At 36.1% G+C, this 25101-nt stretch overlaps 1 protein-coding gene across 1 annotated transcript in view; it reads right to left on the reverse strand.

Annotated features, from left to right (window-relative positions):
• FBXL2 (F-box and leucine rich repeat protein 2) overlaps window positions 1–25101 on the reverse strand; it is a 108659-nt gene that overhangs the window by 48085 nt on the left and 35473 nt on the right.

A 25101-nucleotide genomic window follows, 5' to 3' on the forward strand; every position in this document is an offset into this window, starting at 1 on the left:
TTGCTAATATATTGTTGAAGATTTTGCATCTATGTTTACAAGATATATTGTTCTGTAGTTTTTCCTTTCTATATTGTCTTTATCTGGTTTTGGTATGAAGATAAAGCTGTCTTCACAGAATGAGTTAGGAAGTCTTCTGCTTTTATCTTTTGGATGACATAAAGAATTGGTATCATTTCAGGGTACTTGGGTGACTCAGTTGGGTAAGCATATGACTTCAACTCAGGTCATGATCTCAGGGTCCTGGGATCAAGTCCTGCATCAGGCTGTCTATTCAGCAGGGAGTATGCTTGTCCCTCTCCTTCTGCTCCTCCACCTACTTGTGCTCTCTTTCTCTCTCAAATAAAATCATTTTTTAAAAAATAATTAGTATCATTTATTTCCTAAATGTTTGTAGAATTCACCAATGTAACCATCTGGGTCTGGTGCTTTCTATTTGGGAAGGTTATTAATAATTGATGTAATGAATTTAATAGGTATATATCCATTCAGTTTATCTATTACTCCTTGTGTGAGAGTTAGTAGTTTTTGTCTTTTGAAGAAATGGTCCATTTCATTTAAGTGACCAAATTTATGGACATACAGTTCATAATATCCCTTTATTATCCTTTTAATATTCATGAAATCAGTAGTGATGATCCCTCCTCCATTTCTGATAGTACTAATTTGTATCTTCTCTCTTTCATTCTTGGTTAATCTGGCCAGAGGTTTATCAATTTTGTTGATTTCTGCTCCATTTTTTGTTAGGTCCTTTCTTTTGCTTACTTTAGGCTTCAATTGATCCTCTTTCTCTAGTTTCCAAAAGTGGAAACTCAGATTATTGTGCTTAATTACACTGATTTTCAAACATACAAATAAATCCTGTATTTCTAAAATAAACCCACTGGTTATAATTATTCAGCTTTTCATATATTGCTGGATTTGGCTTACTAGTTTTGTTAAGGATTTTTACATCTATAGTCATGACTAATATTGGCCTGTAATTTTCCTTTCTTCTAACATCCTCATTCAGTTTGGTATTAGGGTTATGTTGACCTCATAAAACTGTCTCTATACTTTGAAAGAGTCTGTAAGACTGGTATTGTATCTTTCTATAAATGTTTGGAAAAACTCCAAGAAAAGCTTTCTGGGCTTGTTTTCTGCAGGAAAATTTTATTTATAAATTCTATTTACAGATAAATCCAGTAATCTCTTTTGGATAATGTCAAGAGTAGTAACAGATAACTCCAGATTTTTAATTTCTTACAGTTTTTAAAAGCTGTGTTTTTCAAGGAATTTTCCCATTTAATCTGATTTCAAACGGTTGTTAAATGCATTCCATAATTATGTCCATACTACTTCTAAAAATTAGAAATGTCCCTTTTTTGTGATAATTTCTTTTTCTGTTTTTTTCCTTTATCAGTCAAGCTAGAGAGTTATCAATTCAAGTAATAAAAATTATCTTTTTTGATTTATCTAGTTCATTAATATATGCTCTTCATCAATTCCTTCATTATAGTTTCTTTGAATTTGCTGTGTTTTTTCAGTTACTTGAGCTGGAACTTTTGATCACATTCATCCCTTCTTTTCTAATGCATGCATTTAAAGCATTTTCCCCTACACATCATCCCACAAATTTTTATATGTCATACTTTCATTATTTAGCTTGAAATACTTTATGATTTCCATTGTGATAACATCTTGATCCACAGATTTAGAAATTTGTAGCTTGAGACACCTAGGTGGCTCAGTGGTTGAGTGTCTGCCTTCGGCTCAGGGCATGATCGAGTCCCATATGGGACTCCCTGTGAGGAGCCTGCTTCTCTCTCTCTGCCTATGTCTCTCATGAATAAATGAATAAAATATTTTTTAAAGAAATTTGTAGCTTAATATTTTGTTGTTATTGATTTCAAGTTTAGTTCTACTGTGGTAAGACAACATATTCTTAGCTAGTTTCAGTTCTCTGAAATTCGTTGAATTTACTTTATGGCTCAACATATAATCTATTTTTTTAAAAAAGATTTTATTTATTTATTCATGAGAGACACACACACACAGAGAAAGAAAGGCAGAGACACAGGCAGAGGGAGAGGCAGGCTCCATGCAGGGAGCCCAATGTGGGACTTGATCGCAGCACTCCAGGATCACAGGCCCTGAGCTAAAGGCAGATGCTCAACTGCTGAGCCACCCAGGTGTCCCAACATATAATCTATTTTGATAAATGTTTCATGTGCATTTCAGAAGAATGTGTGTTCTAAAGTTACTGAATGTAGTGTTCTATTATATGTCTAGTTGGTTAAGTGTGGTTCAAATCTCCTCTATCCTAATTTTTTTGTCTGATTAGTCTATCAGTTACTGTGAGTCTATCAGGGGTATGTTAAAGCTCTACATATAATTATGGATTTGTCTATTTTTCCCTTTAGTTTTGCTTTATATATTTTCAACTTATTTTATTAGGCTCATCAAAACTTAAGATTCCTATTGTCCAACTGACCTTTTATTGTGAAGAAATGTCTTTGTGTCTAACATACATCTTGCCTTAAGGTCTGCTTTGTCAACGCTAACATAGTCGCAACAGCTTTTAATGTTCCCAACTTTTACTTTCAATCAAATTGTGTCTCTTGTTATTTTTAAAACTCCAGTTTAACATGGCTTGTCTTTAAACAGGAGTGTTAAGGTCATTTAACACTTAATCATGGATATAGCTTAAATCTACCATCCTGCCATTTGCTGTCCATTTTCCCCAACTGCTCCTTGTTCCTTTACTCTCCTTTTAAGAATTCTTTAAAATAGCTAAAATGATCTTTATGTCTTTGGTGGTTGCTATGAATACAGCACATATCTATTTCAGTGTAGCTTCAATTAATATTATCCCTCCATAGGCACAATCACAGTATACTCTCATTTAATCTTTTTTTCTTCTGTGTTTATGTTGTCATATATTTTTGACATATATTATAAACCAAACAATATAGTGTTATGCTTTTTGCTTAAAACAATTATCTTTTAGATAATTTTTAACAGGTAAAAGGTATTCTATATTTACCTACATACTTACCATTTATGTGTTCTTCATTCTTTCCTGTACATGATTTTCAGCAACCTACGGCCTTAAGAACTCGCGTTAGCATTTCTATAGTAATGGGGATGTCAGTTTTTATTTACCAGAAAACGCTTTTTTTTTTTTTTTTTAAAAGATAATTTTGTAGGGTGTGTGGGTGGTGCAGTTGGTTAAGCATCTGACTCTTGGCTTCAGGTCAGGTTGTGATCTCAGGGCTGTGAGATCAAGCCCCATGTCATGCCCCATGGTCAGCACAGAGTCTGCATAGGACTCTCTCTCTCTCTGCTCCCACCCCTCACACTCTCTCTCTCTAAAATAAATATTTTTTAAAAAAAGATAAAGAGGGGCTGCACCCTGCTACCTTTGGGAGCCGTAGCCCGGGAGCGCAATTCCAGCAGCACAGACCCGGGATCCCAGGGTGCCGGGGGACACAGCCTAGGATCCTGCGTTCCCCCCAGACAGGTGGAGGCGGGGAGGGCACAGGACAGCGAGGACTCTCCTGTGGCCAGGTGCCCCCAAGCTATGCAGGTCAGCGCCCCCCCACCCGCAGGCCAGTGCGGATTGGGAGACTGTGGTAGTTACTGCGGGAGCTGACTCAAGAGCTGGAGAGCTGGCCGCGGCCAGTGTTGTTGTCCCTCCTGGTGTCACCCTGTGCCTGGGATGGAGTAGGGCCATTAGGGAACAGGGGCCTCACAGGATAAACAGCTCCCATTGAGCCGTGCACCTGGCAGGGGGCAGGGCAGGTCCCCCAGGTGCACACACCTGAGAATCAGCACAGCAGGCTCCTCCCCCAGAAGACCACCTGGAAGGACAGGGGAAGAGCAAGTTCTTGACCAACCAGCTCTGGAAAACTCCAGGGGAAGTTGAGGGATTTACAGTATATAGAACCAGAGGATACCCCTCCTTGTTTTCTTTTTTTCTTCTGTTTTCCAGTACAACTCGTTTTTAGCCACTCTGCACTGAGAAAAATGAATAGAAAGAACTCACCACAAAGGAAAGAGTCAGGAACACTACTCTCTGCCACAGAGTTACAGAATTTGGATTACAATTCAGTGTCAGAAAACCAATTCAGAAGCACAATTATAAAGGTACTGGTGGCTCAGGAAAAATACATAAGGGATTCAAGAGACTTTGTGACTGCAGAATTTAGATCTAAAAAAAAAAAAAAAAAAGAATTTAGATCTAATCAGGCCGAAATTAGAAATTAAAAATTAAATGAGATGCAATCCAAACTGGAGGTCCTAATGACAAGGGTTAATGAGGTAGAAGAAAGACTGAGTGACATAGAAGACAGGTTGATGGCAAGGAAGGAAGCTGAGGAAAAAAGAGGAAAACAATAATTAAAAGACCACGAGGAAAGGTTAAGGGAAATAAGTGACAGCCTCAGAAGGAAAAATCTACATTTAATTGGGGTTCCAGAGGGCGCTGAAAGGGACAGAGGGCCAGAAAGCATATTTGAATAAATCATAGCTGAGAACCTCCCTAACTTGGGGAGGGAAACAAGCATTCAGATCCAGGAGATAGAGAGATTCCCGCCCCCCTAAAATCAATAAAAACTGTTTAACACCTAGACATTTAATAGTGAAACCTGCAAATTCCAAGGATAAAGAGAAAATCCTTAAAGCAGCAAGAGACAAGAGATCCTTAACTTATATGGGGAGAAATATTAGATTAACAGCAGAGACCTGGCAGGCCAGAAAGGGCTGGCAGGATATATTCAGGGTCCTAATGAGAAGAACATGCAGCCAAGAATACTCTATCCAGCAAGGCTCTCATTCAGAATAGAAGGAGAGATAAAGAGCTTCCAAGATAGGCAGAAACTGAAAGAACATTTGACTACCAAACCAGCTCTTCAAGAAATATTAAGGGGGGACTCTGTAAAAGAAATAGGAAGCCCAAAGAAATAAGCCACAAAAACAGGGACTGAATAGGTATTATGATGATAGTAAATTCATATCTTTCAATAGTAACTCTGAATGTGAATGGGTTTAATGGTCCCATCAAAGACGCAGGGTTTCAGACTGGATAAAAAAGCAGGACCCATCTATTTGCTGTCTACAAGAGACTCATTTTAGACCTAAGGACACCTACAGCCTGAAAATGAAAGGTCGGAGAACCATTTAGCATTCAAATGGTCCTCAAAAGAAAGCACGAGTAGCCATCCTCATATCAGATAAATTAAAGTTTATCCCAAAGACTGTAGTAAGAGATGAAGAGGGACACTCTATCATACTTAAAGGATCTATCCAATGAGAGGATGTAATAATCATGAATATTTATGCTCCTAATGTGGGAGCTGCCAAGTATATCAATCAATTAATAACCAAAGTAAAGACATACTTAGATAATACTGGGAGACGTCAACACGGCGCTTTCTGCAAATGACCAATCTTCTAAGCACATCTCCAAAGAAACAAGAGCTTTAAATGATACACTGGACCAGATGGATTTTACCAGAAAACACTTTTTTTTTTTTTTAAAGATAATTTTGTAGGGTCTATGGGTGGTGCAGTTGGTTAAGCATCCGACTCTTGGCTTCAGGTCATATTTACAGAACTTTACATCTAGACGCAACCGAATACACATTCTTCTCAAGTGCACATGGAACTTTCTCCAGAATAGACCACATACTGGGTCACAAATCAGGTCTTAACGGATACCAAAAGATTGGGATCGTCCCCTGAATATTTTCAGACCATAATGCTTTGAAATTTGAACTCCATCACAAGAGGAAATTTGGAAGAAATTCAAACACGTGGAGGTTAAAGAGCATCCTGCTAAAAGATGAAAGGGTCAACCAGGAAATTAGAGAAGAATTAAAAAGATTCATAGAAACCAATGAGAATGAAGATACAACCATTCAAAATCTTTGGGATACAGCAAAAGCAGTCCTGAGAGGGAAATACATCACAATACAAGCATCCCACAAAAAATTGGAAAAAAACTCAAATACACAAGCTAACCTTACACCTAAATGAACTGGAGAAAGAACAGCAAATGAAACCTACACCCAGCAGAAGAAGAGAGTTAGTAAAGATTCGAGCAGAACTCAATGAAATAGAGACCAAGGGAACTGTAGAACAGATCAACAAAACCAGGAGTTGGTTCTTTGAAAGAATTAGTAAGATAGACAAACCATTAGCCAGCCTTATTAAAAACAAAAGAGAAAAGACCCTAATTAATAAAATCATGAATGAAAAAGGAGAGATCACAACCAATACCAAGGAAATACAAATGATTTTAAAAACATATTATGAGCAGCTATGTGCCATTAAATTAGGCAATCTAGAAGAAATGAACACATTTCTGGAAAACCACAAACTACCAAAACTGGAACAGGAAGAAATAGAAAGCCTGAACAGGCCAATAACCAGGGAGGAAATTGAAGCAGTCAACAAAAACCTCCCAAGACACAAAAGTCCAGGACCAGATGGCTTCCCAGGGGAATTCTATCAAACGTTTAAAGAAAAAACAATACCTATTCTACTAAAGCTGTTCTGAAAGACAGAAAAGGATGGAATACTTCCAAACTCATTCTATGAGGCCGGCATCACCTTAATTCCAAAACCAGACAAAGACCCCACCAAAAAGGAGAATTTTTGACCAATAGCCCTGAAGAACACAGGTGCAAAAATTCTAAACGAGATACTAGCCAATAGCATCGAACAGTACATTAAGAAGATTATTCACCATGACCAAGTGGGATTTATTCCTGGGATGCAAGGCTGGTTCAACACTCATTAAGCAATCAATGTGATAGATCATATCAACAAGAGAAAAAGCAAGAACCATATGATCCTCTCAATAGATGCAGAGAAAGCATCTGACAAAATACAGCATCCATTCCTGATCAAAACTCTCCAGAGTGTAGGGATAGAGGGAACATTCCTCAGCATCTTAAAAGCCATTTATGAAAAGCCCACAGCAAATATCATTCTCAATGGGGAAACACTGGGAGCCCTTCCCCTAAGATCAGGAACACGACAGGGATGTCCACTTTCACCACTGCTATTCAACATAGTACTAGAAGTCCTGGCCTCAAAAATCAGGCAACAAAAAAGAAATGAAAGACATTCAAGTTGGCAAAGAAGAAGTCAAACTCTCCCTCTTTGCAGATGACATGATACTGTACATAGAAAACCCAAAAGACTCCACCCCAAGATTGCTAGAACTCATACAGCAATTAGGCAGTGTGGCAGGATACAAAATCAATGCCCAGAAATCAGTGGCATTTCTATACACTAACAATGAGACTGAAGAAAGAGAAATTAAGGAGTTAATCCCATTTACAATTACACCCAAAAGCATAAGATCCCTAGGAATAAACCTAACCAAAGAGGTAAAGGATCTATACCCTAAAAACTACAGAACACTTCTGAAAGAAATTGAGGAAGACACAAAGAAATGGAAAAACATTCCATGCTCATGGATTGGAAGAATTAATATTGTGAAAATGTCAATGCTACCCAGGGCAATTTACACATTTAATGCAATCCCTATCAAAATACCATGGACTTTCTTCGCAGAATTGGAACAAATCATCTTCATATTTGTGTGGAATCAGAAAAGACCCCGAATAGCCAGGGGAATACTGAAAAAGAAAACCAGAGTCAGGGTTATCACAATACCGGATTTCAGGTTGTACTACAAAGCTGTGATCAAGACAGTGTGGTACTGGTACAAAAACAGATAGATCAATGGAACAGAAGAGAGAATCCAGATATGGGGCCCTCAATTCTATGGTCAGCTAATATTTGACAAAGCAGGAAAGACTATCCACTGGAAAAAGGACAGTCTCTTCAATAAATGGTGCTGGGAAAAGTGGACAGCCCCGTGCAGAAGAATGAAACTAGACCATTCTCTTACACCATACAAAAGATAAACTCAAAATGGTTGAAAGATCTAAATGTGAGACAAGAATCCATCAAAATCCTAGAGGAGAACACAGGCAACACCCTTTTTGAACTTGGCCACAGCAACTTCTTGCAAGATACATCTATGAAGGCAAGGGAAACAAAAGCAAAAATGAATTATTGGGACTTATTCAAGATAAAAAGCTTATGCACAGCAAAAGAAACAGTCGACAAAACTTAAAGACAGCCTATAGAATGGGAGAAGATATCTGCAAATGATGTATCAGATAAAGGGCTAGTATCCAAGATCTATAAAGAACTTTTTAAACTCAACACCATAGAAACAAACAATCCAATCATGAAATGGGCAAAAGACATGAACAGAAATCTCACAGAGGAAGACATAGACATGGCCAACAAGCACATGAGAAAATGCTCTGCATCACCTGTCATCAGGGAAATACAAATCAAAACCACAATGAGATACCACCTCACACCAGTGAGAATGGGGAAAATTAACAAGGCAGGAAACAACCATGTTGGAGAGGATGCGGAGAAAGGGGAACCGTCTTGCACTGTTGGTGGGAATGTGAACTGGTGAAGCCACTCTGGAAAACTGTGTGGAGGTTCCTCAAAGAGTTAAAAATAGACCTGCCCTAGACCCAGCAATTGCACTGCTGGGGATTTACCCCAAAGATACAGATGCAGTGAAACGCCGGGACACCTGCACCCCGATGTTTCTAGCAGCAATGTCCACAATAGCCAAACTGTGGAAGGAGCCTCGGTGTCCATCGAAAGATGAATGGATAAAGAAGATGTGGTCTGTGTATACAATGGAATATTCCTCAGCTATTAGAAACGACAAATACCCACCATTTGCTTCGACGTGGATGGAACTGGAGGGTATTATGCTGAGTGAAATAAGTCAATCAGAGAAGGACAAAGATTATATGGTCTCATTCATTTGGGGAATATAAAAAATAGTGAAAGGGAATAAAGGGGAAAGGAGAAAAAATGAGTGGGAAATATCAGAAAGGGAGACAGAACATGAGAGACTCCTAACTATGGGAAACCAACAAGGGGTGGTGGAAAGGGAGGTGGGCGGGGTGTTGGGGTGACTGGGTGACGGACATGGAGGGGGGCACTTGACAGGATGAGCACTGGGTGTTATGCTATATGTTGGCAAATTGAACTTCAATAAAAAAATACAAAAATAAAAGATAAAGATAATTTTACTGGATATATAATTTTGAGGCTTTTTTTCTTTCTGTACTTTTTTTTTTTTTTAATTTTTATTTATTTATGATAGTCACACAGAGAGAGAGAGAGAGGCAGAGACACAGGCAGAGGGAGAAGCAGGCTCCATGCACCGGGAGCCCGACGTGGGATTCGATCCCGGGTCTCCAGGATCGCGCCCTGGGCCAAAGGCAGGCGCCAAACCGCTGCGCCACCCAGGGATCCCTCTTTCTGTACTTTAAAGATGCCATTCCATGGTCTTTGTTTTTAATTATTTCTTACAAGAAGTCAATGAAATTCATATTATTGCCATATATATATATCAATATATGAATTTCATTGACTTCTATATAATATGAATTTTATATAATATGAATTTTATATATATATAAATATATCTATCTTCATATTTTTCTTTATCTTCATATATATATTTATCATATTTATGATATCATATCATATCAGATTTCTCTTTATCTTCAGTTTTCAGTAATTTAACCATAGAGTACTTAGGTGCTATTTTCCATTGTATTTATTCATTTGGCATTCACTAAACTTCCTGAATCTGGAGACCGTCCTCAGATTTGGCAAATTTGAGGCTGTTTCTTTAAGCTTTTTTATGCCCCATTCTTTCTCTGGACCTCCAATTACATGTGTGTTATTACATTTGATATTATTTTGCTCTTTTCTTTCTTTATGTCACTTTGGATAACTTCTATTAACCTACCTTGAAAGTTCATTGATCCTATCTTTTGCAGTGCCTAATTTGCTGAAAAGCATAACCAATTTTTTAAAAAAGTTTTAGTACTGTATTTTTCAGTTCTAGAAATTCTATTTCTTTTTTTAGAATTTCTGCATCTCCTGAGATAACCCACCTTTTCACTCATTATAGCCATCTTTTTTTTCTGTATATTCTTCAACATATTTTTTATGATTAAAAAATTCAAAAAAAATCATTAATGTATGGTTGACATACAATATAATCCAGTATTTAGGTGTACAGCATAATGATTCAACAATTCTATATGTTATGCTCAGTGCATTATTACAGTATTATTGACTATATTCCTTACACTGTACTTTTCATCTCCATGACTTGTAACTGAGAGTTTGTACTTCTTAATTCCCTTCATCTGTTACACCCACCCCTCCAACTTCCTTCCCTCTGGCAACTACCAGCTTGTTTTCTGCACTTATGATTCTTTTTTTAAGTTTTATTTATTTGAGAGAGAAAGAGTTCGAGAGAATGGAGTGGGGAGTGGCAGAGGCAGAGAGAGAATCCCTAGCAGACTCCGTGCAGAGTGTGGAACCTAACACAGGGCTTGATCTCAGGACCCCAGACATCACGATCTGAGCCAAAACCAAAAGCCAGGCACTTAACTGACTGTGCCACCCAGGCGCCCTTCTGTACTTATGATTCTGTTTCTATTTTTGTTTGCTCATTTGTTTCACAGATCCCCATATTAGTGAAATGATATGATATTTGTCTTTGACTTACTTCACTTAGCATAATACCTTCTAGGTCCATCCACAGCATCATACATGGCTAGATCTCATTGTTTTTTATGGCTGAGTAACTTTCCAGTGTGTGTACACCTACAAACATCTTTATCCATTCATTTATCAATGAGTACCTAGGCTGCTTCCATAACTTGCCCATTGTAAATAATGATGCAATGAACATAGAGGTACATATATATTTTCAAATTAGCATTTTCTTAAGGTAAATACACAGTAGTGGAATTACTAAATTACATATTTCCATTTTTAATATTTTGAGGAAACTCCATATTGTTTTCCACAGTGATTGTACTAATTTATACCACAGCCACAGTATATGATTCTCTTTTCTCCACATCATTGCCAATACTTGTTACTTCTTGTCTTTTTGATAATAGCCATTTTGACAGTTGTAAGGTGGTATCCCATTGTGCTTTTGACTTGTATTTTCCTGATGACTAAAGACATTGAGCATTTTTTCATGTATCTGTTAGTCATTTGTATGTCTTCTTTAAAGAAATATCTATTCAGGTCTTCACCCATTTTTAAATCAGATTATTTGGGTTTTGAGTATTGAGTTGTAGGAGTTCTTTATATATTAGCCCCTTATCAATATCATTTCCATATATATTATCCTATTTGGTAGGTTGTTTTTTTCATTTTGTTGGTTTCCTTTGCTGTGCAAAGGCTTTTTATTTTGGTATCGTCCCAAGAGTTTATTTTGCTTTTGTTTCCCTTTCCTGTTAAGATACATCAATGATCTTTAATGTTTTGTAATAGCTGCTTTATTTTGTAAAAGATTTTATTTATTTATGAAAGAGAGAGAGGAGAGAGGGAGGGAGAGAGAGAGAGAGAGAATGAGAAAGAGAGAGATCTACAAGCAGGAGGGAGGGGCAGAGGGAGAAGCAAGCTCCTTATTGAGGAGGGGGCTGATACAGGACTCATCCAAAGACCCTGGGATCATGACCTGAGCCAAAGGCAGATGCTTAACTAATTGAACCACCCAGATAACCCTGTAATAGTTGTTTTAAAGTCCTAATATACTAATTTGCATAACTGGGTCATCTAAAAGTCTGCTTACATGGACTATTTTCTCTTGTTCATGGGTCACATTTTTTTGCTTACTTGTATGTCTCATAATTTTAGGCTGTATTCCAGACATTGTGGCTAAAATAGTAAAGACTGTCCTATCATTTTGACTTATTTCCCAGAAAGTGCAAGCCATTTCCTCGATCTGATCATTCAAAATCCTTCTTGAGTTGAGTTCAAGTTGGGTCACAGCTAAAATTAAATTTCATTTGTGTTTGGCTCAATCTCCAGTTTCCTGAGCCATACATAATATTAAAAAAAAATCTTATCAGTGTATGATCTAGAAGGGGTTAAACTGCAATTTCAGTTAGCTCTGGTTTGCCTTTGGATTTCAGTCTGGCAAATATTCTGAATCCCATCATTGCAAGAATGATGGTCTGGACAATATCTCCCTGCTTACAAGTCTCTTCTCTATCCCTTCCTTCTTGGCAAAACTTGGAAGGTCCAGGGAGGAGTGGAGAGGAACTAACAGGGAAGAACTGCTAGACCAAATTATTTGTCCTTGCATTTGAGTCTCCAAAGCATGGCTAATTTAGCCTTGTGTATAAAGCAGGCCTATCTGTACACAACGAAGCACCAGTGGGTATAGAAGCTGCTGTGGTTCTGCTCACTAAAAGGGTTTGTCTCTCTGAGAAATTCAGTTCCTTCAGACCTCCCTTTGTCCACTGTTCTTTGCTTGCCCTATAGAAAGTATGACTTTTAAATTTTGTGTGTAATTTTTCTTGTGATTACCATCAGAGCAAAAGTCTTTTGTGTCCTTCCTAAACAAATGCATAAGTCTCTATAAGTTAATCAACATGTCTCCCTCAAAATTTTAAATCACTTTAATTCTGATCACTATCTTCCCATCATCCAACTGAAACCATCGACAACTGTTCTTGCTGTCATTGCTTCCATGAAATCTTCCATGTTAGTTATTATCAATATTTTCTTTTTCTAGAGTCAATACTAAATAATATTTACCCACATGGTTGCATTTTGTTTACCAGTTTGTTTCTCACACATCCTTTCTGAAATCAAACTTATTAGATTTTATCCTTCAGACAGGTGTGTTCTAAAAGTTGGAAGTTTTTAACTGTGACCTTAAAAATTGAGGTAAGGTTCACAAAACAAAACCACTTTAAAGCATACAATTCAGTGACATTCAGTTCATGCACAATTTGCACACCACTACCTTCATCTAATTTCAAAATATTTTCATTACCCCAGAAGAAAACACCATGTCATTAAGCAGCCATTCTCTATTCCCCACTTCCTCTTAGCCTCTGGCAACTACCAACCCACTTTCTATCTCTGTGGATTTATCTATTTTGGATACTTCATATAAATGAAAACATATAATATGTGGTCTTTTAGGTGTGGCTTCATTTCTTAGCAAAATGTTTTTGAAGCTTATCCAAGTTGTAGAATATATCAGTACTTCTTTCTTTTTTATGGCTGAATAATACCCTATTGTATGTGTATACGACAATTTGTTTATTCATTCATCATCAATGGAACATTGTGTTGTTTCCACATTTTGGCTTTTGTAAATAATGACACTATGAATATTCATGTATAAGTATTTGAGTTTCCAATTCTTTTGGGTATATATCTAGGAGTGGAATGTCTGGGTCATGTGGTAATCCTAATTTTTTGAAAAACTGCTACAAACTGTTTTCTACAGTGGCTACACTATTTTACGAAGGCTTTACTTTTTAGAATGATAATTTAGGTAAGTAAAGAATTCTAGGTTTACATTTCTATTGGCACATGAGAAATATTTTTCTACTCTTTGCTTCTATTGTTGCTGATGAGAGAGAGATCTACTGTCAATTTAACTGCCAATCCTTTTAATTTTTTGCAAGATGAGTAATTTTACTCATCTTGCTGATTTACTTAAGACATTTGTCTCTGAAGTTCTGTTGTTTCATTTGCCTAGGTACAAATTTATCTTTATTGATCCTGTTCAAGGCCCACTGCACTACTTCAATTTGAGGATTTATATCTTTCTTCCATTCTCAAACATTTTCAGCACTATTGCTACAAATATCACCCCTTCCATATTTTCTCTATATTGTCTATTGTTATATTGTCTATAACTTCCTTTACACATATGCTGAATCATCTAATCCCACCTTTTGGGTTCCTTAATCTTTTCTATATTTCTCTTTCTATGTTAAACTATGTTGAATTTCCCATCTCTATTTTCCAGTTTCCTAGTTTCTTTTTCAGCTTGATCTAATGACTGTTTAATCCATTTACTCTACCTTACAGTCATTCATTTCCTTAGGTAACTTATAATATTTGACCACGACCTAATTTTCATCTGATTATTGATGTGTGGAAAACTCATGCATCTTGGTTTGTGAAATGTCCCTAATGAAATTGTTTAACATTTGATTCTGTCAAGTTCTCAAAGGTTTCATCTTTCCACCATCAATTTAATATTAATTTCTAAGTTTGAATTTTGAATCCTCCACACAGGAAATTAGATTTCCCAAGAAAAACCTTTTCCCCCAGAACCCTAAGCAGAAGCAAGGTCTTTTGCATCTTACATGGTGCAGGGAACCTTTCCACAGTCTCTAAATTCCTCTCTAGGTACATTTGAGGCCTCATCTCCGTTCCCTGGTGGCATTAAAATCCTGGGCATTAGTTATTATAGACAATCTGATAGCTGATTTGCTAACCACTGCCAGTTATTAGTACACTAAGATTATTTCTATCTTGAACTATGTATTTGATTTTTAAATTTTATTATAACCACTGTTTCTCCTTGTGTTCTTAACTAGCTCAATTACAAGGTTACAGGATGTTCCTTTGCTTTGATAACAAATAACAGCATGGTATACAGAATGCTCTAGGAGTAGAATGTCAGCTACTCTTCATTTCCATTACTATAGCAAAGAAAATTAGGTACATTAGCTAGTTAACTTTTTATTAGACACATGCCCTATAGTGATGAATAATCTGTTAAACTGGAAGTTTGTGCTCTGCTGAAAAGAATAAAAAGTATATGCCTTATCTTGTATAGTCAGATATATGAAGATGTGTGAAGATTTTTTTGTCTGTCTATTTTATAGATTATAAGACTAACATATTCTGGAGACAATTTTTGTTGACTGGGAAACAATAAGGTATAGAAGGAAGAATATGAAATTTGAAGTTAAAAGCCTTGAAGTCTCAGATCCACACAGACCCTTTAAACTCCAAATCTCATGTTTTGTTTTTTAAGATCTCTTTATTTATTCATTTGAGAGAGAGACACACACAGAGAGAGAACACAAGCAGGGGGAGAGGCAGAGGAAGAGCAGGAAGCAGACTCGCTGCTGAGCTGGGAGCCCAATGTGGGACTCAATTCTAGGACCTGAAAATCATGACTCAAGCCAAAGGCAGATGCCCAACCATCTGGACCACCTAGGCGCCCCCAAGTCTCATGTTTTTAAACAACTGTGGAATCTTGATTAACTCACTCAACCTCTGTGCCTAAGATTTTTTATTAAAACTGTTCCTTCTACTTATAAAGATTATTTTGAGTATCATGTGATGATTATGAAATTGCTACACATATACTCAGTTCTTCCCCCCCCCCAATAATAATCATTAATAAGTCTTAGACTGAATGGCTGATGTACATTGAGAACAATTTTTAAAAATTGGATGAAAAAAAATATCAACAGAAGCAGAACCTTAACAGTCCCTTAGCAAAGTGTGGGGAACTTTAAATTATCACATGAATGTCAGCTATTCTGTTAAGAATTGCTGTGGATGGAGAGTGGTAGTAAGACCCAGAATCTGACTTTTGGCATTTCTATATTTATACACCTCCTTCATACCCTTAGACAACTAGGATAACAAAAAGTGATGCCAAGCCCTCTGTATATTCTTCAAAGAACTACCTTAGAATAATGCCTCCAAAGTTGAAAATATGGGTTTCATTTTTTATGTAAATGAATAGTCTCTGAAGTGTGGATATAGAAGAAAAATCTTTTTCTAAAGACCACTAATCCTGTTCTCATATACTAAGGCAGATGAGTGAACAGAAAACCATTATGTTCAAATATTAGACATTTGAGGTTTCAGAGCATTGGTTTAGTGATATTATCTAAGAGAGAGAGAGAGAAAAAAAAAAAGCTCTAAAACAGTTAACCACTTCAGAAATGTTTCCAAAAGCATAGACACTATTTACACTTTTTACCTCAAAGTATGAGAGCTGAAGCATATTAACAGCAGATTTATCATTTTCTTTATTTATCTTTTTTATTGTCCTTGCTAAAGTTATTAGGCTTTTTAATTTAAAATATAACAAAGAAAAGACGACAACAAGAAAATTACTCCATAATAGCAAAACTAGTTTCACATAAATGTAGTCTCTTTTTGACCCTCCATATTTTCAAGGGAAGTTAAAACTAAGTTGTTAATATTTGCAATCATTACATTTTCTGATAAAGAAAATAACTTTTATGGTTAAATTTCAATTATTCAATTACTATATGATGAATAAAGATTTCATCATAAATATTGAGCATTAAATAGTAACTAAAATAGAACATACCCTCTCTCTCTGTGTCTTTCATGGATAAATAAATAAAATCTTAAAAAAAAACCCACAAAAAAAGAAGTTAGTCAGCTTTTAACTAAAGTTATTTTTTAAAAGATTTTATTTAATTTTAATTTTTAAAAATTTTATTCTTAATTTTAATTCCAGTATATTTAACATACATTGTTATGTTAGTTTCAGGTGTACAATATAGTGACTCAACAATTCTATACATTACTTAGTGCTCACTATGGTAAGTACACTATTTAATCCCCATTATCTATCTCACCAATCTTCCCATTTTAAAAAACATTTTAACAGGAAGAGTATAATCAAAGATCAGTGACTTCATGAAAATGCAAGACACTTAACCAATGATAAATCTACTTCTGCCATAATGCTAGTGACCTTAAAGAATCCATAAATGAGTTTCTAAGAGAAATATCTGACTTTTAAAATATAAGTCAACTGAATGATAAAAAAGGTAAAATTTTCGAAGGTTAGAGCATTGCATCATAGAGCTGGAGAAGGGAGATTTGCAAAGTCAACACTGGAAAGAAAATCCTGGTAGAATGTATTATTAAGATTGAATCAAATTACAATAAAAGATGAAGAAAGTAACTCTGAATTTTAACAAAAGTAATTTGAGAAATTAACAGTAAACTTAGCAAAGTGGTGACTCAAAAAGGTTGGAACACAACAAATGGGAATAGCTTCTGAATAAGAAGTGAGAAACAAAATATTTATAAAGATCAGAGATACCTAACCCTAAGAGACAGCCAAGGGGAGATGCAGTTAACAAAGTGGTTAGGCACATGAATAAAAACTAATCAGGAGACAAGTCAAGAAAAGAATAAAATGTAGCTTTTCTTCATATCTGTCAAACTTATTACAAATCTTTTTATTTATTAGGAATATTTTGATACATACAAAAGAATATATGACACTCTGTAGTCCCTAATAATTAAAGTATATGATTCACCACTGAAACTTAAAAACTAGAACATTACCAGAATCACAGCATCTACTTTATATTCCTCCTTATTTCTTTTCTCTCCCTCTCAACCAATAAGTATGTTCATAATTTCTGCTTTTTGTTCCCTTCAGAGTTTTACTGCAATGTATACATTCCTAAAATGCAGCTTTTGATTTTGTTTTTTTTAGCTTTTGATTTTGAATCTTAAAAAAAATAGTACATGTTGTAGTCTTTTGAAACTAGCTTTAAAAAAAAAAAAAAAGAAACTAGCTTTTTTCCCACTAGCATCATAACACTAAGATTTATCTGTGCCATTGTGAGATTTTCATATATTTCATCATGTTTATATTTCACATTATACATTTTAGCACATTTTATCATTTACATTAATAATATTCCATATTCCAGTGAATATTTGGTTGTTTCTAGTATTTATGCTATTACAAATAGTGCTATGAACATTTTAAGATTTTTATTTATTTGAGAGAGAGAGAAGGAGAGAGCATGAGTAGGGGGAGAGGAAGAAGGGGAAGGAGAGGGATGATCAGACTTCATGCTGAGAGTGGAGCCTGATGTGGGGCTCAATCTCATGACTCTGAGATCATGACCCAAGCCAAAATCAAGAGTTGGATGCTCAACCACCTGAGCCACCCAGGCACCCCTGAACGCTTTTATACATGTCACCTGGTTTATGTTTGCAAGAGCTTCCTTAGGGTATACTCAAAAGTTGTAGTGCTGGGTCAATGCCAATGTTAAATTTTATAGGACAGTGACAATTGTTTCCCAGGTACACACCTATATTTCATTTCTTAGCTTCCCTTGCAGGAACAAGTAGCCACATAACTAAGAGCTAGCCATGGGAAGGGGGCTAGCTGGAGGGAAACCATGGTTGAAAATAGCAGCACTTCCTTCAAACAAGTTTTTAATAACTGTAGAGAGCAGGGCTTCCTTGATGACTCAACATACCATTCCCAATATTATTAGATGAACAGTAAGTAAACTTCTATTGTGTTTTAGACATTGGGTGATTATTGGATTCATATGCCACATTAGCTTATTCTACACTAATAAAGAAAGAGACACATTCATTTGAGGAATATAAAAAATAGTGAAAGGGAATAAAGGGGAAAGGAGAGAAAATGAGTGGGAAATATCAGAGAGGGTGACAGAACATGAGAGACTCCTAACTCTGGGAAACGAACAAGGGGTAGTGGAAGGGGAGGTGGGTGGGGGGATGGGGTGAATGGCTGACAGACACGGAGGGGGGCACTTGACGGGATAAGCACTGGGTGTTATGCTATATGTTGGCAAATCAAACTCCAATAAAAAAATATAAAAATAAATAAAAATTTAAAAAAGACACCTTGAAGTGGGGTGCTTCCAGAACAAAAGTCTAAAATATGTGAGATCTGCTTAATGGCTGACAGCACAGGAACAGAGCTGGTAACTGTGATATTATTGCCTGTGATAATGTGGAGGGCAGACACAGTATGTAGATCTAACCTAGAGAAGAGGCTAGAAAGTGCCAAAAGGTTAGTGACTAATGGCTTATCATTGCTGTATTTAGCAAGGCATTACAAGAAAGTAAGCTACTCAGGATAAAACTGGTTAGCTTGCAAGCAGAAAAAAGGAGAGAGAGAGCACAGAAACTGAAGGCCTTGGACTGTTGAAAAAGCCAATTATGTCTAAATATTACTTTCCAAAATTTGAAAGTACCTTGAGCTACAAGAGATTACTTGAAATTCTCTGTTAAATATATTAGCTAAGCCCTGTAACAAAGACTAAAGTTTCTTCCTTTCTTTCCAAGCCTATTATTGTTGCAGATACCACTGAGAAAGAGAAGCATAGAGGCAAAAAGTAAAATACAGGAGTCCTGAGGCTGTAGTCTAGGAAATATCTGTGGGTGGGTTACAGGCACAGCGAACTAACTAGAATCAAATCAGAAGACTAGCGACTTCTTAAATTCTGTCAAGTCCATCCAAGATCTTGGCCTAAAATATCCCAATTATAAACTCATCCTCAGGTGTCCAAAGCTGCACAGGTAAGAAATGACTGTGAGATAGGAAGAGACCCCAAGATATCCCACTTCGGGAGAGTTATGGAAGAGGAAAACCTTCCAGAGGTTGGAGTTAAGGTCACCAAAACCAGTGGCAAGAGAATTCTTCACAGAAAACAGAGTAGGAACTTCCCCTACTGCCAGCACAAGGGGGACTTCTTAATGCTGGCCTAGCAGAATCCCATCGTTGCTATAGAACAGTAACTACTGTGTCTTGCAATCCTCCACTTCTCAAATTTTGTTTATTGCAGTCACCCTGTCCCTGATCCTGAACAAGGAGAGGGGCAGTAGTTGGAAAAAGGTAACAAAATCATGAAGCAACACATGCAGATATGATGGAGAGGACTGTATATTAGCCAGAGATCCTACACTTGGAGCTGGATGCAGTGAATGGATGGGATTGGTTCATCTCTTGGGGATGAAGTGTGTTCTGTGTGGAAATAAAGATCACCAATATGGTAATCTGGTAACCAGAAAGGCAGACTATGGCATAAGTAGCTAGCTGCTCACAAAATGTCATGTTTTTCTCTTTTCCTGGGCATACATGCCTAATTATGTGCCCAGGAAGAATAGGGCTATGTGGATTTTGGAGAACAGCTAGCTGAGTCTGCTTCTTTTACAGCAGTCAGGTGGGGCTATGTGGTTGGATTATTATCAAGCTAAATGTGAGGCCATGATATGTGTCACTTGCACACAGGAATTTCCCAGCATGCTCCTCCAAGCAATTATCTAAATTTTACTATAGATTACCATGTGTCATTAATATTATGTGTCATCAGTACTTTTCCCCTAAAATGGTGTAACATAAAAATTTTTCAAAAGGATTTAAAAATATACAGCAGATAAATGTTAACCAAAACAAAGCACAGTCATGCTATTATTATTAGACAAGACAAATGTCAAGATAAAAAATATAAATGTGAATGGAGATAACAGCTATATAACAATAAAATATTTACTTCACCATGAGAATGCAACAATTTAAAAATGCATCTCTGTGTAATAATACTGCCTCAAAAGATGTAAAGCAACAAACTGACAGAACTACATGGAGAATTATACAAATAACCATTACAATTGTACATTTTGACATATTTCTCTTTGTTACTGACAGGTCAAGGAGGCAAAAATCAACAAAGGTTAGACCACTTAAAACAATCTTAAGCTAATCCACCTATATGACATTCTAACATCTGACAAAGCACATATTCTTTTAATGCACACATAAAACAAATGTTGAAAAATACAGACCATGTTCTCTAACCATAAAGAAATCTAGTATGATGTAAATAAAAAAGGGTAAAGTTAAAATTATTATATATTTGGAAATTAAGAAACTTCTAAATAATATATGGGGGATTCTGGGAAGATGGTAGGGATATAGCTTTTGAATTGTTACAAATCCTCAAAAACAACAACTACGTAGCAAAAGCAATACAAAAAAAATATTTAAAACAAAACTACATGAACAAAACAACACTGTTAAGAAAATGAAAAGATCAACCACAGACTGGGAGAGAATATTGCAAAACATATATCTGATAAAGGATTAGTATCCCTAACATATATGAAAATTTTCAAAACTTAAGAAACAAACAATCTAACTTATTTATTTATTTTAGAGAAAGAGAGAGCAGTCTGTGCCAGCCAGGAGAAGAGAGAAGAAGAGGGAGAGGGAGAGGGAAAGAGAGAATCCCAAGCTGACTCTGTGCTCAGTGTGGAGCCAGATGTGGAACTCAATCTCACAATCCTGAGATCATGACCCTGAGATCATGACCTGAGCCAAAACCAAGAGTCAGATGCTCAACTTATTGAGCCACCTAAGTGCCCCACAACCTAATTTAAAATGCACAAGATATTTTGAACAGACAATTCACTAAAGAAAATATATAGATGCCAAATTAGGCACAAAGAGATATTCAGCAATTCATAAGCGAAATGCAATTAATTGTAATAACTTTACAAATGTAAAAATTATCATAACAACTTTGGACAGATGGTAACTAGACTTATAGTGGGGGATCAATTCCTAAAGTATAAAAATACTGAATTACCATGATGTATACCTGAAATTACTAGGATATTGTATGTCTTTATACCTCAATTTTTTACCAAAAAGGAAAAAGAAAGAATTTTAACAGGGAAAAAAAAAAAAAAAAGACAGCACCCCTCAAAGTATGTTCAGTGTTCAGAGACTCATGACAATCATCTCAGACTCCTTTAAGGATTCCACAGGTCAAAAGTATTCTCAATACAAAGATATTATTTACCTTTTCTGTATTAATACTTCCATTGATGGTGCAAAAGAAATGGTAGGTAAAATTGGTGGTTCCTTAGCACAAATAAAGGCAGTGGGATGAACTGTACTTAGAGTCATTTTGGCTTTCAATGCCAGGCCCTCAGTGTTTAATAATAATAATAATGGGGGAGTACCTGGGTGATAGTGGTTGAGCATCTGCTTTGGCTCAGGGCGTGATCCCGGGGTCCTGGGATTGAGTCCCACATCAGGCTCTCTGCATGGAGCCTGCTTCTTCTTCTGTCTGTGTTTCTGCCTCTTTCTCTCTCTGTGTCTCTCATGAATAAATAAATAAAATCTTTAAAAATAAATAAAATATTCTTCCCTTTTCCAACTATATATATATACAAAGCTTTATGGTAGAAGCAAATGAAATAACATTTAAGATAATCAGGAAAAGAAAATGTAAAGAATGACGTTTATATCCAGCAAGACTGGTTTTCGAGTCTAAAGGGCACAAACTGGTATCCACATACAAGACCTTAGAGAATACTGTTCCCATGAACTCTTCCTAAAGAATGAATCTTCTGGAGAACAAGCACCAGACAACAAAATGACTACATAGACATCAAATAGAGACTAGTGTGAGCATTATTCATAAGCTCAAATGAGAGTTTAAAAGGAGGGGGTACAATATATGATGGGTATACACCTGACAATGTAGATTTAGTACAGTCATTTGAAAGCAGGAGTGAGGAGAAAGAGAGAACATATGCAAAAAAGTCACGTTTTCAGTAATTACCCTGATAAAAACTATATTAGTATTGTTATTCTGAGGCTATAGTGTCCTGTGTTGTGAATAAAGCAAATGAGCAAATATAGGAATATTCTAATTCTATAATCTCCTATGTCAGAACCAGGATTATTAGTATGAAAGAAAGGAGATACAGATGTTCAGACTGATGAAGTGATAACTTAAAATCCTGAATTTGCATCAGATATATCAGTATGAAATCATGAGTTTCTCATCTCTCTATATATGTTCACTATATTGAAAAGGCCTAGATATACCTCTAGTAACCAGACTGTGGTCCTGAAATATCCTTTCCCACAAAAAGAAACCAATGCTTCTTCAAAAAATGGCTGATTCCAGGTCTAGGGCAGGGAATATATGAGATAAATCTAATACATCTATATATTTGTCAAGAAGGCAACTATCAAAACTACTAGGGCCGGGATCCCTGGGTGGCGCAGTGGTTTAGCGCCTGCCTTTGGCCCAGGGCGCGATCCTGGAGACCCGGGATCGAATCCCACGTCAGGCTCCCGGTGCATGGAGCCTGCTTCTCCCTCTGCCTGTGTCTCTGCCTCTCTCTCTCTCTCTCTCTGTGACTATCATAAATAAATAAAAATTAAAAAAAAAAACAAAAAAAACTACTAGGGTCATGTAAAAGGACTGAGGAGTCAAAGATAAGATCATTTGAATTTCAATAAAAGTAATAATAGCAATGAGTTGAAAACCATTAAACAGGTTTAAATTAATACATTTATAATACTTGTAAAAAAATCTAAGTCCCCTTCAGAAGATGGTAAGAAACCAACTAATTTTTAAGTAATTTCAGACTTATATGAAAGTTGCAAACTTATAGAAGTTTGAAAGTTTCAAACTTACAGGAAAGTTTCTCATTCTTTTTCTACATACACATATACATATACATATATATATACACACACACACAAACACACACATATACATATATGTATATGGAGAAAATATATATAATGTTATAAAATATGTTACATTAATTAAACAGGGAGGCTATTAGACTGACTCTGATGCTTTGGCTGCCTACTTAAGCAACTAAAATCTAAGCTTTTAAATGCCCCAAAATTACAAAATCAGAACACTAAGGACAACCAATCACAAAGGGCAAATGAGGTTTTAAGATATATCCAACTAGATCACTTCTTGTCTTTGCTTTCCCACCTTCTCTATGAAAGCCTTTCCCCTGGCTCTGACTGGTAGAGCACTCTCAGCTACTCCTGGTTCAGCACTCCCCCACCCCAATCTAACAGAATCTTGCTCAGATAAACTCTTACAACTTTTAATATACCTCAGCCTATCTTTTAACAAATATCATATATACATACATATATGTAATTGTCTCTGAAATATTTGAGAGTAAGCTTCAGACATGATACTCATTTGCCTCTAAATACTCAAGTATCTCCTAATAACAAGGACATTCTTGTTCAAAGACACAGTACAGTTATCAAAATAAGGACAGTAACAGAGTACTATCATTTAGTCTATAGATCTTATTCAAAATGTGCCAACTATGCCATTAATGGCCTTTAAAACAAAAGAAAAACATTTTTCTTCTGGCCACAGGACCACATATTACAGTTAGCTGTCTTTTTTCCTTAGTCTCTTTGAATCTAGAACACTCAACCTTTCTTTATCTTTTTTTTTATTTTGATATTTTTGAAGCATATAAGCCAGTTACTTTATCGGATTTCCCTCTGTGTGTCCAATATTTCCTCACAATTAGATTCAAGTTATTAATTTCTGTCAGGAATGCCACAGAAATAATATTGTGGTCCTCTTGTTCATCACATCAGGAGGCACATGGTGTCCATTTGTCCTGTTATTGGTGATATTAATTGTGATTATTTGATTAAAATGATGTCTACCAGATTGCCTCATTATAAAATTACTATTTTTCCCTTAATTAATAGATTTTTGGGATGTCTGGGTGGCTCAGTGGTTGAGCATCTGCCTTCGGCCCAGGGCATGATCCTGGGGTCGCAGGATTGCGTCCCGCATTGGGCTCCCTGCATGAAGCCTGCTTCTCCCTCTACCTGTGTCTCTGCCTCTCTCTCTCTCTGTTTCTCATGAATAAATAAATTTAAAAATCTTTAAAAAAATAAAGATTTCTGTGGAAGATTATTTGAAACTATGCAAATATTTTGTTTTCCAAATGTCATGCCTTCCCATACCTCACTTCCAAAAGCTGGCAAATAAACAGAAAGAATGAGGCATTTATCCTACTTTCTAATGTAAACTGTAATACTTTATAATCAAGTAGAAATGAAGATAAATAGCTCTTTATAGAAGTATGCTAACAAATAAATGAAAAAAGAATCAGAATATCAATTTGCAGCTCCAATATGTCAAATGATCTAAGCAATAAGCATCAATAGATGTTAACATCCCCCATTAAAAAAGAAAACCAGACATTTTGTGACCCCTGATGAAAGAATATCACATAAAAATCTTACCAAAGGGAGAACCTGAGTCTGATCAAGCCTCTGGAGCCAGCTATCAATTTCCAATAAATATAGTTGATAAAGGAAACATGCTGAAATTGTACCATGAGGATGCAGTTAGCAAACTCTGACTGTGGGAACTTCTGAAAGTCAAATAACCCAAATTCTTTTAACAGCATATGTATGGAACAGAAAGAGATGAACAGGGGACCTGTTAATTATCAGACTTAAAAAGATTTTTAATTTTTAGTAGGCAAGACAACAAACTATATAATGTCTAGGGATGTACATTTGGATAATAAATCTAAAAATGAAATACAATAATAACT

The sequence above is a fragment of the Canis lupus genome, chromosome 23 (genome assembly GCF_003254725.2).
Source record: "Canis lupus dingo isolate Sandy chromosome 23, ASM325472v2, whole genome shotgun sequence".
NCBI lineage: Eukaryota > Metazoa > Chordata > Mammalia > Carnivora > Canidae > Canis > Canis lupus.